Raw genomic sequence first — 21,656 nt, 5'->3', positions numbered from 1 at the left:
TTTTCAGCATCACTCCTGGACAGAATGTTTCTAATTTTGGCAATATTCCGGAGGTGAAAAAAGGAAACTCTGGAAACCTGTTTAATATGGGATTTAAATGACATGTCTTGGTCGAAAACAACACCAAGATTTTTAACTTTATTACCAGAGGCCAAGTTAATGCCATCCAGATTAAGGGATTGATTAAGAACTTTATTTTTTGAAGACTCTGGCCCAAAGATTACAACTTCTGTCTTGTCAGAATTTAAATGCAGGAAATTTAAAGTCATCCAGCTTTTGATGTCATCAAGACATGACTGCAGTCGAAGTAACTGATTGGATTCATCAGGATTTATGGATAAATATAGCTGAGTGTCATCAGCATAACAGTGGAAATTAATCCCATGCTGTCTGATAATTTTGCCAATCGGAAGCATATATATAGTAAATAGAATTGGTCCAAGGACTGAACCCTGTGGTACTCCACAAGTGACCCTAGAGTTTGAGGAAGATTTATTATTAACATGAACAAACTGGAATCTGTCCGACAGATAAGATTTAAACCAGCCTAATGCTTTTCCCTTAATCCCTACAGTATGCTCAAGTCTTTGTAGGAGAATATTGTGATCAACTGTATCAAATGCAGCACTGAGATCTAACAGGACAAGTACAGACACAAGTCCATTATCTGAGGCCATGAGAATATCATTGGTGACCTTCACCAGAGCTGTTTCAGTGCTATGATGAGCTCTGAAGCCTGACTGAAACTCCTCAAGTAGGTCATTACTTTGTAAATGTTCACATAGTTGATTAGCAACTACTTTCTCAAGAATTTTAGATAAGAAAAGAAGATTAGATATAGGTCTGTAATTTACTAACTCATCTTGATCAAGAGATGGTTTCTTAAGTAAAGGTTTAATAACAGCTACTTTAAAAGCCTGTGGTACATATCCATTTACCAAGGATAGATTAATCATGTCCAAAATAGGACCACTGATCAGAGGGAATACCTCCTTAAACAACTTGGTTGGGATTGGGTCTAACATACAGGTAGAAGGTTTAGATGAAGCTAAAATTTTAGATAGCTCAGAAAGCTCTACTGCTTTTAAACAGTTCAGACACTGCGTAGGTTCTAAGGATTCCTCCAATGCTGCCTCACTTACTGAGGATGAGGTAATCATGTTTGGGAGGATGCCAATTATTTTATTTTTAATGGAATCAATTTTATTTATGAAGAATCCCATAAAATCATTACTGCTAAGAGCTAAGGGAATGGATGGATCAACAGAGCTGTGGCTCTGGGTAAGTTTGGCAACTGTACTGAAGAGAAATCTAGGATTATTCTTATTCTCCTCAATTAATGATGAAAAATATGCTGCTCTAACTCTGCGAAGGGTCTTGTTATACAACAATAGACTGTTCTTCCAGATTAAGTAGGATTCCTCTTGGTGTGTAGAGCGCCATTTTCTCTCCAATTTCCTAACATTGTGCTTCAAGGAACGCAGCTCTGAATTAAACCAAGGAGCCAGCTTCCTGTGAATAATCACCTTCTTTTTCAAAGGAGCTACATTGTCTAATGCAGAACGCAATGACGAAGTCATACCGTTTACAAAGACATCTATTTGTGAATTGGAAGAAACAACATTGCTGCCATCTACAGGGCATTTCTGCAATACGGAGGATATTAAAAAGGGGACAGACTCTTTAAGTTTTGATACAGCATTATCCGATAAAGATCTACTATAACCTAGAACCCTCTTTTGGGGGTGGAGAACTCAGTTAGATTAAACTCAAATGTTATTAAAAAATGATCAGATAGGACAGGGTTGTGAGGAAATACTGTTAATTGTTCACAATCAATGCCATATGTCAGCACAAGGTCTAAAGTATGGAGCCAAGAGTGCGTCGGTTTATGCACATTTTGAGCAAAACCAATTGAATCTAGGATAGTTTTAAAGGCTACACTAAGGTTATCACATTCTGTGTCAACATGGATGTTAAAATCACCCACTATAATAGCCTTATCAGTATTTAACACCAAATCAGATAAGAAATCTGACAACTCATCCAAAAACTGAGTGTAAGGGCCTGGTGGACGATACAAAACAACAAACAGAAGAGGTTTTATTGCTTTGCAGTTTGGATGAGGGAAACTGAGGGTTAAATGTTCAAAAGAACTGTAGTTATTAATGGGGTACCGCGCGCGAGCTATTTTTAGAAACACAACGTCACGATGACGTCACATCACGTGGTACGCAGTGGGGTAAACTCCGGAAACCCCCCACTGTTTCGCTGTAAAAAAGACGTGCGTTACCCTTGGTTTTACTCCGTAAACGACTGCTTTTTCCAAATCTAAGACCATGGTTTTTAAACATTGTTGCTATGGAACGTGCAACAGCGACTCGAGTTACGCTGATCGGCCGCATATGAAGGATGTTTTCTTCAAGACTGCCAAGGAGAAATGTGTGCTTGGAACACCGGGGCAGTCGGCCTACACAACAGTTCAACCCGGAAAAAGTTACCAAATTCAAGTACATATGTAGCAAGCATTTTGTCGGAGGAAAGGGCACAACCGAAGAACATCCTGACCCAATTCCAGCGACATCAAGTCAAGGTAAGAGTATTTTGGTGGCCGACATGTTAATAAAGTAGCGCCTGCTACCATGACAGCATATAGGCTATCATGGTAGCAGGCGCTAACATGATAGCCTGCTACCAGGATAGCTTACTCAAAAATATTTCAAATGAGACAAACATTAAACATATACCCATTCCTGGACGGTGATTGCAAACAACAACAAAAAAAAACGGCCGACGCTGCCATGATCGCCGCGCAGAAAAAAAAAACAAAGCTTACCGTTCATCAACTCGGCCAGTTTTCCAGTCTTTTTAAGCCCTCTAACCTCAAGCCATCGTTTGAGCTGAAGGTTGGTGTGTTCTTCGACAGTGCGACCAGTAAACCGTGTGCCTGGGACATCGTCTTGGGAAAGTTTAACGGCTGTAAAGTCGGTCATATCGCTGTTTCTGTTGCGCTTGTAATAGCTGGGTTATCCGTGCTTTCTCTCCTGTATGCCCTACCTAAGCGGCAAAAGGGGCGTTGCTCTTGAGACGGTGACGTCACGTGCGCGGTACCGCATTGGCCTGGGACTAATTAATAAATCAGACTGAAAGATAGTTGCCACTCCTCCTCCTCTTCCCACAGATCTGGGAATGTGGAAATTTGAATAACTGGAGGGAGTTGACTCATTTATACTAACGTAGTCCTCTTGTAGCCAGGTTTCTGTGAGACAAAACAAATCAATCTGTTTATCAGAAATCAATTCGTTAACTAACAAAGTCTTTGGAGGGAGAGACCTTATATTTAATAGACCACATTTAATTGTTTTATTTTTAGGTTCAAGGTGAACCGTATTGATTTTTATTAGGTTTTTATGATTTGTTCCTTTTAGATCAGTTTTTGATCTGTTAAGTTTTGGCCGTGGGAAAGACACCGTCTCAATAGGATAAGGGATGGGTAACAGTACAGAAGCTGCAGAGAGGTGTGTTAAACTACGGCTCTGCTTCCTGGTCTGGACCCTGGGTTGTCAGCATTTAGGAGGACTAATAAATCCGGCCAGATTTCTAGAAAGAAGAGCTGCACTATCCAAAGTAGGATGGATGCCGTCTCTCCGGATCAGACCAGGTTTTCCCCAGAAAGTTCTCCAGTTATCAATGTAGCCCACATCGTTTTCAGGACACCACCTAGACAACCAGCGGTTGAATGACGACATGCGGCTAAACATGTCATCACTGGTCAAATCAGGCAGGGGACCAGAGAAAATTACGGAGTCCGACATTGCTTTAGCAAACTCACACACCGAAGCAACACCAACTTTAGTGACCTCCGATCGGCGTGATCGGGTGTCATTACCGCCAGCGTGAATAACAATCTTACTGTATTTACGCTTATCCTTAGCCAGCAGTTTTAGGTAAGATTCTATGTCGCCCGTTCTGGCCCCTGGCAGGCATTTAACTATGGTCCCTGGTGTCTCTAGTGCCACGTTTCTGACTATTGAGCTCCCAATAACCAGGATCGGCTTCTCAGCGGGTGTGTCGCTGAGTGGGGAAAATTTGTTTGAAACGCAGACGGGTTGGTGGTGAACTGGGGGCTGAAATCTAGAGCTATGCTTCCTACGAACTGTCACCCAGCCGGCCTGCTTACCCGGCTGCTCGGGTGCTTCTGGAGGACCACTAAGTGAACTAACGCTAGGTCTATGTGGCTCCGCGCTAGCAGAGGGGCGGCTATCAGCTGGTCTTTCTATAGCACGGAGCCGGGACTCTAATTCTGACACCCTCGCCTCCAAAGCTACAAAAACACTACATTTATTACAAGTACCATTATCACTAAAGGAGGCAGAGGAATAGCTAAACATCTGACACAGAGAGCAGGAGATAAGGGGAGACTTAGTCAGAGACGGAGAAGCTGAAGTAATAGTAGGAGAGGAAGCCATTGTGGAGCTAAAGCTAAAGCTAGGCTAGGCTAGGCTAAAGCTAGGCTAGCGCCCTTCTACCACGCCAAGAGAGCAAACCGTGAAACACGAGGAGTTCCCAAGCGTGATGTGCAGCAACAGAAAATGTTTTAAAAGTGCTTATGTGTTAGAAACAGATGTTACAGCAAAGAGATTAAAGATAAAAGAGAGAGAATCTGGAGCAACAAACCGTTGCTCACGCAGTGAAAACAGGAAGTGATACAATACGCCTTACCGCAAACAGGAAGTGACAACACCCTGATTGTACGTTACTGGTTTGAGTGAGAAAAATCAAATGAGATAAATTTTTACAATGATTGTTTTTAACAAAGTTATAATTGGCAAACTTATTGACAACTCTTTGTGTTGAGCTGTTACTCTTTGCACAACATTTTGGCAGATTTAATGCAGTAAGAACACTGCATGCTGTGGAAATATCACTGAAGCAGTCTTAGGTCTTGGTTGAAGCGTTTTCAAGTCCGGTGTCCTTGGGACATTTTCTGATGTGTCTGCCGAGCCTTTTAGTTCTGCAAGTCATGTGAAACTTGTTAACATAAATTGTTAAATAACATTATGCTTGGTTGGTTAAATTCTAAAACTAACTTAGGATGAAATCTTAGTGCATAAGGGAGTAGTTGTTGGAACAGCCATCTGGGTTTTCTGCATTGCAGGTGGCAAGTCCCAAGAAATGGCCAAACCATTTGATTATTCTGCTGCTTAGTGAGGAGAGAACCGTCATGCAAATGAAGGAAAAAGTCCATTTTAGTGTATTGTAAGAACTTTAAATAGAAATATTCATGCTTTTGATAATTGACAGTGCTATTGATACAAATTGTTTAAATTTGGATTTCACTATGGCTTAGAATAAATTAGTATTTACCATGTAAATTCTGGAAAACACTCTTAAGATCTGCCACGTCATGGAGTTAGACTAACAGTGTCTCTATCAGCAAGGACCAATATGTGAACAAGAGCCTTGCTAAGCCCATGAACCCGTGGCCCATCATTTAAAAAGGAATGTCCAGTCATTCTGCCAGCTAAGAAGTAGAAGGTACCATATGGTCTTGTTGCCCCTCAAAGAGAAGGGTTATGTTGGATGTACCTGGGATAGAACAGTCTAAGCAAAATAAAAACCATATGCATCCACTGATTTAATAGTTGACTAAAAAAGTTGTGAATCTGTCATGTCACCTAAATTCATGCATACAATTTTGTATCTTTAGTTAAAATCTCATTGTTTCTTATCTCTGAATCAAACAGTTTGATGTATTACATAAAAATCTCACTCTACAGTATTTGAAAAAGAATGGAAACATATCACTATGGGCCTTGCTAAAAATGTCTCTGGACCACAGTGCCAACAGCTGTCACCTGCGTCCTCATAAGCATTACCTTGTGAAGAACAATAAAAAAGTTTTGCCCAGTCAGTGTGGGCTCTTGTAGAAAGCAATGATCTCACGACTCTGGGATGTTTGGTCCTGTCGGATGTCAAGGTAAGCTGTGATTGTTGTTAAAGATGCTTCTCTAACAACACAGCAGCATCTTGAGGATCACAGGTCCTTGCTGATCCATGGTTAAATTAGAAGGAAAGGTATATACATGGTATGCAAAAACAATATCCCATACGCTAGACAAAGCACAGCCCAAAAAAATATAGGCCCCTGGTGAAGCAATGAGCACACAGACAAATTACGCTTCTGATTGTTGCTTGGGATGTCACTGTTCATGCCCACTGCATGAGTGAGAAGTGGTTCTCTGACTTCATAACTCGTGTTAGGCAGTTCATCCATTTCACTTTATCAAAATAAAAAATATAGATATATAACAAACATATGGTTTATGACAGGTTTTCCTGGTTTAGTTTGGAAATGTTAAAGAAAATGAAGGCTAATCGATGTCCTGTAAATAAACTAAAGTGTAAATAAGGCTAAATGCTGTGATAAACGTGTACCCAAAATGGCCAGAGATGCACAACTAAGGAAACATTAAGCCCCTCATGATTTGATGCAACAACAGAAGCAAGAAGTTGTACACAATATATTAAAAAATGCTATAAGGAAGAGCTTTTACTTTAAAGCCAATCATATGACAGTTTCCGGGTTCCCAGCAGTTGGTGTTTTATCTTAGCAAAAGACCAGCAAGCAAACATAGAAGCCAGTAAGAGAAGCAGGGCAGAACAGTTGTTAGTCAATTGTTGTCAGTGGCAGGCTGTTGTGTAGTTGTTACACAACAGTAATAATGACTCTAGGTGTCAGTAGTGTCTCTGAACATTAAGGCACCTCAAGAGGCTTCAGCCTACTGAACTTGTCAGTTTTCTGCCAGACTTAGATATATAGACACAAATGTTTATAACAGAATTTTTTTAGTAAGGGAATCGGTCTTTTTTACAATATTACTCTATAAAGAACAACCGTGTCCCATTGTTTATTGTGAATATAGAGCTCCACAGCGACATCTGGTGGGGTCTGGCCCCAAATGCAGAGAAGGCACAGGTAGTAATGTCGGTTTTATAAGTGAATTTGCCTTAGTAGTACACAATTCAATTCAATTTTATTTATATAGCGCCAATTCATGAAACCTGTCATCCCAAGGCACTTTACAAAATCAATCATATTATACAGATTGGTCAAAATATTTTCCTATATAAGGGAACCAGTTGATTGCATCAAGTCTCTCCAAGCAGCATTCACTCCTCCTGAAAGAGCGTAGAGCCACAGTGGACAGTCGTCTGCATTGTTGATGGCTTTGCAGCAATCCCTCATACTGAGCATGCATGAAGCGACAGTGGAGAGGAAAACTCCCCTTTAACAGGGAGGAGAACCTCCAGCAGAACCACAACCAGGCTCAGTGTGAACGCTCATCTGCCTCCACCCACTGGGGTTAGTCAATGTATAACTAATGTTCAGGGATGAAAGCTTAAAGCAAAAAAATCAATCTTACTATTTCGTATTTACAGTCACAGAAGAAACATGGTTATAAAATATAAAAAAAAAAAAAAAAAAAAAAACACTTTACATGGCACATAGTTTGCTTCACAGCAAAACGTTAAAATCCTCTGGTTCAAGAGTTTGTAATCATCTCTGCTAGAGCTAGCTCCTTTATTTTTTTATTTATTTTTTGTTGTAAAACCGATGTGAACTTAAAAGAACCTAAAAAAGACTCATATATGCTAGCTACATTAGCTTTCAGTCATTAAAAGCATTTTGTTGTTAGTAATAGACTTGAATGTGATTATTACTGTAATATTACTTAAATTGTGGAGTGACCCAATGCCAGTGTTGATGTCAAGTCCAGAAACCAGACGACCATTACCTCACCTGGAAAAGAGGAGGATCAGGTGAGGAAGGGCTAGCTGAAGGGTTAGCATACACATGGAGGGAACAATCAGGCAGCAGGGCCAGACCCATGTAGCACTGAACCAGGACTATGGGGCAGGAATGATGTGGACCGACAGGTGTGTGTTTACCGGAATTGTACCAGAATAGAGAAGCTGACCTCTCTGCCTCAGAACCACAATAGAGATTCTTCTCCAGAACACACTTCAAGTGTTAGCTTGGTAACGTGGAGTATCTACTTAGAGAGGGGCTACGTTATTCACCATCACAAGCTAGTGCGTTCTGCTCTGCATGCAAAATATTGGGGGAGAACAAAGACAGGTCACCATTTGGCAGCTTGGGTTACTCTGATTGGAAGCATGCAAGTGAACGTATGGCAGAACATGAAAACTGTGACCAGCGCAGGAAATCCATGATTGCTTACATCAACCAGACAGCTGACATAAAACCGTTTAACGATAAACGTGAGTATTGGAAACAGGTGCCACAGAGGTTTACTGCTGTAGTGAAATATTTGGCAGAGTGGGGGCTTTCTTTTAGAGGTGATAGCCACAGGTTTGGAGACAGCAACAGTGGCAGCTAGCATGGAGGTGGTCAGTCAGTTTGATCCGTTTTTAAAAGCGCATGATGATAAATGTGGAAACGCAGGCAGAAGAAACCCACCCTACCTCTTCCTGCCTGTGTGTGAGCAGTTCATACAGCTGATGGGACAGAAGGTGCTGAGTGAAGTCATCAGCAGGATGAAACTTTCTCCCAGTTTGGACTCTACTCCAGATATCACACATGTAGACCAGCTAACTGTCATCCTGCGGTACGTCTCACCAGAAGGTTGTATAGAGGAGAGTTTTGTTAAATTCCTCCCCATTACAAGCCACACTGGAGAAGCGCTGTTCAATTCAGTTGTTAGTGTTTTAGCAGAGCTGGGGACTGACATTAATAACTGTAGAAGACAGTGTTATGACAATTTCAGCAACATGTCGGGTACCTACAAAGACTTGCATCAAACATATTAACCCACTGGCAGAGTGGCAGTGGCGCCCCCGCTGGTCATGCTTTTGTTTGTATCTGCCAGTATCTACTTTCCCCTAGTAATGGTTTTGTTTTTTAATGGATGTACACCTTATTCCTAATATATTTACACAAAAAATTGTTGTTCAACTCAAAATGTACTGTTATTGGTCTATGCATATTAGACCATTAGGAACATTAAAAATCAAACATTAAACCAAACGATGTTAGTGGGTGTTTACTTAAGTTTTTCTGATAGTTTTCTACAGGCAGGTTTACTACAACAGTAGAATAAAATCCTGAAATTATGGCTTTTAATTTCAGTGCGCCACCCCAAGAGTTTAAGTGGCCCCATCTGGCTCCTATGAAAGGAGGTGCCACTGCAGAGTGGGTGCCCTGTGGTGCGCATACATTATATCTGGTGGGGGTTACCAGTGCAAACTGCTGTGAGGAGATAGAAGATGTTTTCAGTTTTCTGCAGTCTTTGTATAATTTTTCATCAGAGACGATTTCATCAATTGGCAACATGTGGAATGCCATTCTTCAACGTTTCCAAGGTGTGAGGACTTCACTGCGAGCAGTTGAGTTGGATTGTGCAAAGCCGTGGATCTGGTGCGGTCATTGCATGAGTACGTAGCAGACCTACTGGACCAGCTGAACAGCTTTGAGAACAAGTCCCCCTCCGTATCAGATGAGTACAAAGCAGACAGTAAACGAAAAAGAATAAGGGACAGACTGACGAGTCATCTGAACCTGAGTGTGAGCTGTCAGGCCGCAGACGCTTCTCTCCATCTCTCTGTATCTGTGTGATTTACAGGTTAGTGTCAGAGCTGTCCGCACATCTTCCATCAGTGGCTGAATCACGTGTTTCACAGCTGAAGGACGTCAAACTTACAAGACAGAAAGGCTTGGAGCTCACTGATCAGTTTTAGCTTTAATCTGGAGACTTCATGGTGGTTCAGCTGTTTGTGTTTCTGCATTTTCTGCTCAGTTTAACGTTTCAGCACCAAAACATTAAGCTGGACCCACAATATTCAACTCATAGAGCTTTCAGGGTTTTGGGAAAATGTGTTCATACATCTCAGTTTTGTTATTTTAAGAACTTGATTCTGAACAGAGAGCATTATAGAATACAGAAAAGAGAAACTTGCACATAAAACAGTGATTTACAAATATTATTTAATCCTGTGTAAGGTAAGAGCAGTTCAAAACGTGATTGTCCTTTTAAACACTAGGGGGCGATTTTACAATTTACAAATAACTAGACCATACTAGATAGCTGCTAATCCACCAGCAGCAAATTCCACAGAAAAAAACAAAGATTGCATGTAAACCAAACCGGGGTGCATTGACATTAGTAATAATCACTGACTGTCTACAAATGTCACATAGTGTCAGAACGACATTGTACCCATTCATACATATAAATGTAAATAAAGCAGAAACATAGCCTAGAAGCTCTTGTAGAGGACACAGCGAAAAGTCCTGTGAAAGTATCCTGGCCCTGTTTGTTGTATCAAAAGATCCCTTAAATTATTTGACAGCTTTTGGTGGTGTTTCTCGGTTAGCACACTAATGGCATTAGGTGTTAGGCCAGGCCCAGGGCTAGCAGAGCCAGCACCCTCTGCAACCTCTGCAACCTGGCAGACTGCATCAAGTCTTGACTTGCAGCGTTCACTCCTTCTGTACATGTCTTTATAAATAAAATAGGTAAATTCTGAATAAATAATACAACCTTAACACCGGTTTAATGTTTTAACAGCTCAAAGTGGGAAACTATGCCACAGTCAGCTGGTCTGTGCTACAGTTTGTCTGATGGTTGAAGGCTGGAGGTTCATGTAGAGGCTGTGAGAATGTCCCACAGTTTCCCTGAAGCTGCCATCAGAAATAGAAAATCAGGCCTTCCCAGGCAGCAGGTCAGCTTGTTGTTATCTCTACTTATGTAGAAATTACACTTTGGTCTTGGTTTGTTGGTGGGTGGAGAGGCAGCATTTCTTCCAGACTGACATCTCCATTGTTGCCCCTGCAAAAATGAAATAAAAGCAAATTCAGTCCTTTGAGTGGAGAGTTTACATAATATAAACTCCTAAAACTGAGCTGAACAGGCCATGTGTATAAAATTGCATACCCAGAGTTCATAGTGAGAGCGCTTTACCTCTGATTGGTGATTGGTTCCCTCTCTGCCAGTACTTCTGTTATTGAGATTTCCCTCTGGTTCTGACCTCTGGATTCCCAGAACTGACGAGAACCACAAGAACCTCATGAGCTTCTTCAGGGAACTTCAGGAGATCACTTCAAAGAAATATGGATAACATCTGTCCATCCATCTAACATCCAACCAGCCACCATCTTTCCATCCATTTAACATCGATTTAACATCCATCCACCCATCTAACATCCATCCATCCATCCATCCATCCATCCATCCATCTAACATCCATCCATCCATCCATCCATCCATCCAATGAACATCCTTCCATCCATCTAATTAACACCATCCATCCCTCCATTTTTCTCCCTGCTTTGTACACCACTGTGTGTTGATCTGTTATATAATATATCATTAAATTATGTGAGAGTTTGTCATTTTAATGTGACAAAATGTCAACAAAGTCATATTGTATCAAAGATTGATACTAAAAGTTAAGGTTTTCAGATTATTTGATACTAGTAGGCTATCAACCAGCACCAGTTCTACCAGTGGAAGTGATTTTAAGATTATCTTTATTAAGTCTGAACGTATCGCAGAGACTCAGAATCAGCAGGTCAGCGATCAAAGTTTCTCCACAGCTGGGATGTTTGGATTTGATCTGCAGATCAGGTTCCTGCTTAACTCTTTAGAATCGGATCAGGAATACCCGATGCTAAATTTACAGGTTTTACTGTTTGATCAGAATAACGTTTAATCACCAAGTTTTTTAACACAAACAAGGATTTTGACCATAGTTCCACTTTGCTCTTAACATTTTAAGTGTAAATGTATAAAAATAATAGTTGTGGAACATAGATCTTTGTAAATATGTACAGATACTATGTTTCACAAAAGGGGTAAACAAGGTTAGATTAATGATTGTAATAATGTGCTGTTTGATAGATGGATATTTTTTTAACAGTGCTAAAACTCTTACCTTTTTAAATTTTTCGCTGAGGAATGGCAGCGGGATCATTAAAACTGCCACCAGAATCACTCCAGCAACTATTGCGATCCCTCGAGATGTATCTGAACACACAAAACTAGACGTTGGAACATTTTCTCCAGGCATTTGCATCGGGATCTTTGGATTTAATCAAACGTGTGGCAGTTTTAAAGCAGCCTGGTGACTTTGAAACACTTACGTGTCTTTTCTGTCTTTTCTGGGCTTCCCTGCGGGGCCGTGGAGCTGTTCCTGCGGGAGCGGACGGTGCAGCTGTAGGTCAGGTCAGGATGGCTGTCTGGAAGCAGCAGAGAGCTGCTGATGTTGTAAAGCTGCTGATTGGTCCGCTGCACCGTGGTCGAGCTCCTCAGCAGGACGTTGGACGGAGGGACGGTGGTCCAGGTGAGATTAGGTTCAGGGTAGATCCCGTCTGAGCTGCAGGTGATCCTGTTTCCTGCTTGCTGGAGAGTGACCCTCTTCACTGGAGCTGCAAAGTTCAAATTACCAGAATTATTGACAAGAACCCAAACTTTGGTTTTAGCAGCTTTAAAATATATTATAAATCTAAAAATATTGCCAGTTAGACCTGTTTATGTGGTTTAAACCAGTTGTTTTTATCCATTTACTGTATAAAAAAGATTTCTCTCCTTATTAAGAAGGCGATTGGACATTCTAGACCAATCTGTATAATATAATTGAACTTGATTTTGTAAAGTGCCTTGAGATGACATGTTTCAAGATTTGGCGCTATATAAATAAAATTGAATTGAATTGAATTAAATTGAGAGATTTTAAAAGTTAAATAAAAAGCATCTACTCAGTCTGGCTTTTAGTTTACAGCCATTTATTATCTTTTAGTTAATTTTATATTATCAACTTTGCTATTATCTATTTTAGTTTTATTATTTTTTGCTTTTTAGGCTGTCAATAATCATGGAAAGTAATGTTTTATGCTTTAAGAATATTCTTTTACAGGATTGGCAATTTTATCATTATGAACTATGTGTGGTTTTAACAATACATTTTTACAAATTAAATTAAATTGTTAAAACTTTTTTACAATATTTTCTCATCTCTATAATTAGATTATTTCTTACACTTTCAATGATTTCATTATTGTTTTATTACCACTTATTATATGTTTATGATTATTTTGATCATTTCATTTTACAGCACCAGTTGTTAAATGTTGTCTTTCCAATTTTCTCCTCTTTTAAGCACTTTGTGATACATTGGATTGTCAGGAAAGTGTTTATTAAATAAAGATATTATTCTCACTGTCTGATATTACATCAGCATAATTTTTTCCTGTTTTTGTTGAGTCAGGATATTAAAACTAGATCTATTTGCTGGATTTAGAGCGGAGCTGAGAGCAACACATCCTAAAATCCTGACCCAGTTCTGTCTGGAGGAATGGGCCAGAAAATCAGAAAACTATTTAAAATGTTTGACCCAGTTTATTCAGTCTAAAAGTAAATTCCACTAAATACTGAGAAAATGTATGTAAACTTTTGAATTTAATAAAAATATTTCTCTATTTTCTCTCCTATTATTCCGGCTTCGGGGGGGACAGAAATAATTCAGGTGATCCTGGCTGACCTGAGAGTGAGAATAAAATGATTATGTGTTATTTTACTGAATACATTTAAAAGATCAGTTCTTTTTTTATGTCTTATGACAACATTATTGGTTTTAGAGACGACAAGAAGGATTATAAATCAGCTCAGCATCGTTGCCTAATAAATTGTGGATCCAGGACTTTTGAACAGCTTTAGGTTTTTATATTTGTGTGATATTGACATGTTCCTCCTACCGTCCACCGTTACAGTGATGAATGACAGAGCGGTTCTTCCTGCGGTTCTGCTGTTACACACATATCTGCCCTGATCCTGAACCTTCACCGCTGTCAGCAGCAGGGAGGCGTTTCCTGAGTGGACCTGGTCCCCGAACAGAGACGTCCTGCCTCTGAAGTTCTGGTTCTGGTGTTCCACTTTGTCTTTACCGTCACTAAAAGAGTGAACCAGGTATGATTCTGCTGCCAAATGAGTCCAATTGATGACCGGGTTGCTGTCAGGCTGGATGCTGCAGTTTAAGATGCAGATCTCACTGAACACACAGGACACCTCGGTATCTGTCACAGGGAGAGAGACGGAGAGTGAGCCTCACATGAATAACAGTTAGTGGTGTTTGAAGAATATTTTACTATCTGTGGGCACATCTATAATCATTGCCTTTCAACACAACTACAAGCAGTATCTGAGAGTAGACAAAAAATTGAGATTTATCTTCTGTTTGCTCAAAACATTGTCATAAAAGCACAAAAAATCTCCAAAAATAAAACCCTGTCCAGGAGGAAGTATGTGAAAATAAAGAGTAATTTAAATGCGTCACACCTGCGCTGTTCCAAACCTGAACAATACTGTCAGAGGTAGAGTTAGAGAACGACTGGCTGGATAATATTAGGGTAAAATAATAAAACATTTCCCTTTATAGACCCTCAGAGGGGAAATGTGTCTCAGCACTCAGGGAGCCAGAGTGGCAGACTGGGTTTTGAACCACCAACCTTGGCAGCCTCTCTAAGGTACAAACAGCTGGCTACCTAACCACTAGAACAGACAGACAGACAGACAGACAGACAGACAGACAGACAGACAGACAGACAGACAGACAGACACCATGGACTGTCTTTATTGGTCCATTGTGTCATTTACAATAAATACTCATAAATAAATTAGATACATACATACATACATACACAACCTCCCTAAAAGGCCCAAAACCCAAAAGAAAAAAGAAAGAAGAAAATTAAATAAATAAACAAACAAATAAGAACACCCCCCCCCCCCCCCCCCCTCAAAAACTCAGAATAAGCATGTCATCATCTATTCGACATAAAACATCTCCAACTCCCCAAATACAAATAAATTCATTCAGGTCTGACACCATTTTATAATAAGAAAATTCAGTCCCGAGACGTGCCGCCACCAAACCTCTAAACATAAGCCCAGCATCTGCAGAACCTGCCCCCTTCATTTTATTCCTCCTGCTCAACCAAATGCTCATTTTAGCCTGACCCAACAAAAAATTAACCAAACAGATCTTTCCCCTTTGTGCTGCCAAGTACCTGGGTCCAAAAATAAACAACTCACTGTTAAAACTAATTCCTAGAGCTCCCACCCACTGCTTTAAAAGTGAAAATAGGGGACCTATTCTGGGACATCCTATCCACAGGTGTTCTAACGTCTCCTCAGCCTGACAGAACGCGCACTGACTCCCTGCCCTGTGATCGATACGTGCCACGTGTCTGTTAGTGGCCACGGCCCCGTGCACAATCCTCCACTGAAGATCCGCACTGCGTTTCTCCAGGGGAGCCTTGTACAGGGACCTCCAGCTGCCCCTGGGAGACAAACCTGGTGCCAACATACCCGACCACCTCGAATCTCTGACCCCTGCCAGCATTGCTCTGTTCAGGATTTTTACAGATACCTCATATAGGCTCTTCTTTGGTGCTTCCGAAAAGTTCCACAGTTCTGGCTTTTTAAAAGACAGCAGGAGCCCATCTGCTTCCTCCTGCTCCTCCACTGCAGCACTAATGGACAGCTCTGGAAAACCCTCCAGATGCTCTTCAGCCTCTAGTGCCCTCCTGAAGGATCCGGGAAGTCCACTTATCACCTCCTGCACCAATCTGTCCATGAGGCGTAAAGACTTGGTCCCTGTGTCCTCACATATCTTTGCAGCACTCTTCCACTGACCGTCTGCCCTCAGTCCTGCCAGCTTCGTCAGCCCCGCTGCTGTGAACATCTTCTGGATACTCTCAGAGGCCAGAATTCTGCTCCTTATTGCCGGGCTATGGAACAAAGGTTCATCACCTACTATCCCATACACCTTAGAGCAGTTCCTTTTACTTTTTAAAACTGTTCTCCAGTCACCCAACACTGACTGATAAAAACTGGAGGTTTGAGTGATATCCATTCCCTCTAGGTCCAATAGAAAAAGATGCCTGTCGTACTGCAGGTTTCCAACTCTTTGCAGCAGCAGGGATGCCGTTTGAGTCCAGGGTTGCTGCGTTCTGTACAGATATCTCTGTGCTGTCTGGAGCCGAATCGCAGTTATACGGCTCCTGAGGTCAATCAGCCCCTGACCCCCTTCCGCCACAGGTAAAAACAGCACAGCTGATCGAATCCAGTGGTAACCATCCCATAAAAAGTCCACCAGTGCCTTCTGTATCTGTTTCAGTATATTGTCCGGAGGAACAAGAACGGTTGCCCGATGCCAGAGCATGGATGCAGCTAGACTGTTGACAACCAAAGTCCTCCCCCTGTATGACAACTGGGGCTGGACCCATTTCCATCTAGACAATCGGGCACCTATTTTCTCACCTATGCCCTCCCAGTTCTTTAACTGAAAGTTCTCATTTCCTAGATATACACCTAGCACCGTCATACCTTCTGTGCTCCACTGCAGCCCGGCCGGTAAGGTCGGCCTCTCTTTATTTCTCCACTCTCCCAGTAAAAGACCCCCACACTTCGACCAGTTAACCTTTGCTGAAGAAGCTTGCTCGTATAGTTTTAGTTTTTGTTCCAGAGTCCTAACATCATTTTTGCATCCTATAAAAACTGTTACATCGTCAGCATATGCTGACAACCTAACCGAAACATTTGTTTTTTCTGCTAATTTTAAACCTGATATATTTTTCCTGAGCTGATGCAATAAGGGCTCAATAGCCAAAGTATATAGCATCCCAGAAAGAGGACATCCCTGCCTGATCCCTCTCTGTACAGAAACCGGTCTGCTGAGTCCCCCTCCTACCTTCAATAATACAGTGACCCTTGAATACAACAACTCAATACATGAAATAAAAAAATTACCAAAACCAAATGCTTTAAGTGTTTTAAACAAGTATTTATGATCAACTCTATCAAATGCCTTTTCTTGATCCAGAGAAAGCAAACCTATATCTAATTCCTGGAATTTTGACAGATCTATGATGTCTCTGAGTAAAAACAAATTGTCCATTATTGTCCTGTCAGGGACACAGTACGTCTGGCTGTCGTCCACAATTGAGTCCATATATTTTTTAAGTCTATTCGCCAGTACTTTGGCCAGAATTTTATAGTCGGTGCAAAGTAGTGAGACTGGCCGCCAGTTCTGTAGAAGTCCCAAGTCTCCTTTCTTTGGCAGTAAAGTCAGTACTGCCCTCCTACAGCTCGTCGGTAACGTCCCAGAGTCCAAACATCCTTCGAAAACGTCCATCAGGTCCTTTCCAATAGCTTTCCAAAATGTCTTATAAAATTCTGCTGGAAGTCCATCGACACCAGGCGCCCGACCACAGCTGAGCTGGCTCACCGCTGTAGACAGCTCCTGAAACTGCACCCTGGACTCCAGGAAGGCTGCCGACGCCTCCCCTAAACGAGGAAGTCCCTCCAGTATCTCCTCCACACGACCTGGGTCACACTCATCCGCTCTAAACAAGCTGCTGTAAAAGTCTATGGCCAGCCTCCTCATCTCAGACGGGTCACTGGTCACCGACCCATTGGACCTCTTAAGGTGCATAATCTGGTTATGTTGCCGGACCTTTCTTTCCAGCTTAAAAAAGAATCTAGTAGGTGAATCTATGTCTTTAATAGATAGGATTCTAGATTTTATTAAAGCTCCTTTAGCTTTTTCATGTAAAAACCTACTTAATGATTCCCTCTTCTTCTCCCAAGTCTTATTATTATCATTATTTCTGTCCACCCCATTAGTTATACCCTCTTCCAATACATGAAGTTCCCTTTCCAATAACTCAACCTGATCCCTTTCTATTGCCTCTGTGTGTGATGTGTATTGCTGACAAAAAATTTTAATCTGTGTCTTCCCCACCTCCCACCATTGACCTATGCTTTTAAATTCTGACTTTCTGCTTTTCCACTGACCCCAGAAATCAGTGAAAGACTGACAGAAATTCTTATCATGGATTAGTCTTATATTAAAGTGCCAATAAGGAGATCTTCGAGGAGGCACCATTAAAGAAAAATCAAAAGTTATTAAGTGATGGTCTGAAAAACCAACTGGTGATATCATGGCTGCAGTTAGCCTATTGCTGCATGTGTTACTGACATACATCCTGTCTAATCTGGCTGCACTAACCCGGCCCTCTGTGACTTTCACCCAGGTATACTGTCTGGTATTTGGATGGAGTGTCCTCCAAACATCTACCAGACTGTTCTCTTTAATTATTTTTGTTAAAAAAGAGGCTGATAATGAGTTGGGCTCTCTCCCATTCCTGTCCACTGAATGATTAGTAGTGCAGTTCCAGTCTCCTCCCACCACTACAACTGAGCTGCTACTGAACTGTTTTAAAGTTTCATTAAGTTTTTGTAAGAGGCTGATCCGGCTACCAGCAGAGGTGTAAGCATACACATTGACAAACACAAAAGGTGTTTCTCTTACTGTAGCCTGCACCACCTGTATACGCCCAGGTTCTATCTCAGATACTGTTACCTGTGACAGAACAATGTGTTTTGCAAACAGAATGGCTACACCTGCACTCAGATTAGAGCCGTGGCTCGGGAACCACGACCCCCCCCAACCTAAGGCCCAATCTGTGTTGTCTGCTGGAGTGGAATGTGTTTCCTGTAGGAATAACACATCAATCTTTTTTCGAGTAGCTAGCTCAGATATTAAAGCCCTCTTATGTTTGTCCCTCCCTCCATTGATGTTTAAAGATCCTATTTTTAGACTCTCCATAGAGATATTGCAGAGAAGAAAAAGGGTAAAGATTGAACCCAGCATTAAACAGTAGGAAGAAAAATTCACCATGTGACTATTCATATTGGATCTTTCTCTTGGACTTTTTACCAGTTTTTCCTCTCTGAGCCTTCCTAAGGATTGCCAGATGTTTATTTAGACGGTAGCGCCTCTTTTCATCTAGGAGGTCATTGCTAACCAGCCTCTTTAATATACTTACTGATTTAATAAATTTATCTGTGTCCTCAAAGTAGTCACTGACTTTCACTGATTTGTTAAATGTTTCATCCAGAAACTCATTAATTTCCTCTAAAGAATAGAGGTCAATCCTTCTGCCCACCACTTCACTGATGGATGCTGTGTCTGACTCAGTTTCATATTCCATGTCGTCTCCACATGAAGTCTGACTACAGACTTCCCCCTGTCCTGTCCCACTGGTGCTAGCTCTGTCCTCAGTGCTCTCTACCTGTATCTCAGTTACACTTTCTGCAGCCTCCTGCTGCTTCTCCACCTCAATCGGTTCAGTTATCTCCGTTTCAACATTACATTCCGCCACCTTAGCCTCCACAACGGCCACAGAGTTCCCAGCTACAGAAACGGGACTCAAGACCACGGGGCTTGTGACCACCGGGTCCCCGGCTACGGGCATCTGGTTCGCCGCCTCCGGACCCGCCGCGGGCTCCGCCGCGGGGATCGCCGCGGGGACCTCCGCGAGCCCCGCGGGGACCTCCGCGAGCCCCGCGGGGACCGCCGCGAGCCCCGCGGGGACCGCCGCGAGCCCCGCGGGCGCAGCGCCGCGCGCGGACCCGGGAGCAGTAGAGCTACCATCTTTAGCCAACATTTGCCCATTCTCCTGCTGTTTGTGTGGACACGCTGATCTTTTATGTCCGACATCTCCACACTCGAAGCATTTCATGTGTCCCGAGCTGGCGTACACCATGTAAAGCCCTTCACCGTGCTTCACGCGGAAGGACACCTCCAGTGTCTGCGTGGGGGACTCCAGAAACATAAACACCTGCCGTCTCAGAGACTGCACATGCTTTAGTTTCTGGTCTTTGCAGCCCAAACTAACGGTCCGGAACCCGCTCGCCATTTTGCCGAACCTACGGAGCTCGTTCTCCAGAAGGGCGTTCGGGATGAACGGCGGAACACCGGATACAGTGATCCGCGTAGACGGCACAGCCAGCGGGCTAACCTGCACCAAAGAGTCCCGGATAATTACTCCGGACTCAATCAGCTGGTGAACGGTGGACTCATCCTTTAAAAAAACAACAACCGCCTTATTCATGCGCGAAGCATGAGACAATTTACTGTAACCTACCTGCTCTCCTACAGCCAACAACACCTCCTCCACAGAGGCTTCCGGAGGGACAATCCGGACCCCCTGCCTGATGAACGGAGCAGGCGTCTCGGAGGGCGCCATGCCTCCTCACACCCACCTGTCTAACCAAACACTTACTTACCTAACACTCACATGAAAAAAACAAATTACTCTTACCTGATTTACCTGCTTTAGTGCATTCAGAACAGTTGGAAAGTTGTTTGAAACCGAAATACACAAGGGAAAGAATCACCATTTGTAACTAGCGCCACTCTCACGTCCACGTCTACTACCTACGATCACACACCGGAAACGGAAATGGATAGAGAGAGAGATAGATAGATACATACATACATACATACATACATACATACATACATACATACATACATACATAAGATAAATAAATAAATAGATAAGAATAAAAACACAATACAAGTACCATTATCCAGTAAATAGGCGCTTTAAGAAGACAGGAGTACCAGTGTCTCCACAGCTTAGACTGGTATCGGATTGCACTATGCGTGGTGTCAATAAGTGACAATTAATATCATTGACAGATGCATTTAACCTACAGATAAACATATACATTAACTTTCTTAAAACAGCTTGTAGGGTATTGACTCTTGCTGTGACAAACATCTCACTCGCATTAGTCCATCTTGGCCGTTTCAAAAGTACCCACAAAGCATCATTATAGGCCACCTGCAGCCTTTGCAGGTTGTTTTTTGTATAAGTAGACCACAGGTCAGCAATGTACAGAGAGGTACAATATGCATTAAACAGTTCCACTTTGACTTTTTCAGTACATGCACCAAATTTACGAGGAAGGGTATCAGCTTGAGCATTCAACATTCTACATTGTCTACAGATATCATCATCGTCTGACAGATTTTCTGTGATGATGTGCCTAAGATTCTTGGTTTTGTTTGTAACACCCAGCACAGTATTTGACAGCTGAAAATCTGGAAACTGAATAGATTTATCTTCTTTACTCCTACAGATTATGACCACACTTTTAGATGGATTGTACTTAATGTCGTGTTCCAGACCATACTCAGAACAGATGTTAAGTAGTGGCTGTAACCCAGTGGTACTTGGACTAAATATTACTAAATCATCTGCATACATCCGGTGATTACGTACAGAGTTACCAGCCACACAACCAGTGTTACAAGCTCTCAACTTGGTTGACAGTTCGTCCAGATACAAATTAAAGAGAACTGGGGATAAAATCCCGCCCTGCCTCACCCCATTACTAACTTTGAATGGAGCTGAGATACAGTCCCCCCATTAAATCTGCAGTGTTTGCTGAGCATACCAATAATTCAAAATACGAACAATATACTCTGGTACACCTTTTTGTGTCAGTTTCATGAATAGTTTTCTGTGATTTACTCCATCAAATGCTTTTGACGCATCCAGGAAACACATAAAAACTGAAGAGTTCTGCTTATTATATTTATAAATAATATCTTTTAGAGCATATATACACATATCTGTGCCCTAACCTAGCCTTAAAACCAAACTGGTTATTTGTAGATTTGACAACCTCTAAAATCCTGTCCAGCAGGATTGACTCAATAATTTTTGAAACTGTACTGGCCAGTGCTATCGGACGGTAATTATCAGAACTGCCAAT

The sequence above is a fragment of the Fundulus heteroclitus genome, chromosome 21, assembly GCF_011125445.2.
Source record: "Fundulus heteroclitus isolate FHET01 chromosome 21, MU-UCD_Fhet_4.1, whole genome shotgun sequence".
NCBI classification, from domain to species: domain Eukaryota; kingdom Metazoa; phylum Chordata; class Actinopteri; order Cyprinodontiformes; family Fundulidae; genus Fundulus; species Fundulus heteroclitus.
Note: the sequence above shows the minus strand (reverse complement) of the source record.